We start from the raw sequence: 888 nt of genomic DNA on the forward strand, positions 1-888 counted from the left end.
ATTCCATAGACTAATTAGAGAGCATATCATTCCATCTTTAGATAGTGATAGTCATAGTCATAGTGATAGCCATAGTGATAGTCTCAGTGTAACTGTTGCATCTGAGCTTGATTCAATTCAAGCAGAAAACATGGGTGAACAACCTTATAATGGACCCCGTGAGAGGACTCTTAGGGAGATGGTTGCACCTAATTTTACTTATGAGAGTTTGTGCATTCAATATCCTGAAGAATATGTTCCTTTTGTGCTTAAAACTGGACTAATGCATTTGTTGCCCAAGTTTCATGGTCATGCAGGTGAGGATCCACATAAACATCTGAAAGAGTTCCATATTGTTTGTTCTACCATGAAGCCTCCTGATGTTCAAGAGGATCACATTTACTTGAAGGCATTTCCACATTCATTGGAGGGAGTTGCTAAAGATTGGCTGTATTATTTGGCTCCCAGGTCCATCACTAGCTGGGATGATCTGAAAAGAATGTTTCTGGAGAAATTCTTCCCTGCCTCGAGGACCACCGCAATTAGAAAAGATATATCCGGTATCAGGCAACTTGGTGGAGAGACCTTGTATGAGTACTGGGAGAGATTCAAGAAATTATGTGCAAGCTGTCCCCACCACCAGATTTCTGAGCAGTTGTTGCTACAATATTTCTATGAGGGGCTAAACAACATGGAGAAGAGTATGATAGATGCTGCAAGTGGTGGAGCACTTGGTGACATGACCCCAGCTGAAGCAAGGCACTTGATAGAAAAGATGGCCTCGAACTCTCAACAATTTAGTACCAGAAATGACAATGCTATTGTCATCAGAGGAGTTCATGATGTGGCCACTGATGTAGATAAAAAGCTAGAGAGTAAACTTGATGCATTGGTCAACCTGGTGACTCA

The 888-nt window shown here is 41.6% G+C and overlaps 1 non-coding gene across 1 annotated transcript; it reads right to left on the reverse strand.

Annotated features, from left to right (window-relative positions):
• Positions 1-519: 519 nt before the first annotated feature.
• On the reverse strand, positions 520-624 carry LOC145957670 (small nucleolar RNA R71). The gene has a single exon (XR_014433713.1). It is a non-coding gene; the product is annotated as a small nucleolar RNA R71 (small nucleolar RNA).
• Between the last annotated feature and the right edge of the window lie 264 nt (positions 625-888).

This window comes from Cajanus cajan, chromosome 4, assembly GCF_000230855.2.
Source record: "Cajanus cajan strain Asha chromosome 4, NIPB_CcT2T_4, whole genome shotgun sequence".
Lineage (NCBI taxonomy): Eukaryota > Viridiplantae > Streptophyta > Magnoliopsida > Fabales > Fabaceae > Cajanus > Cajanus cajan.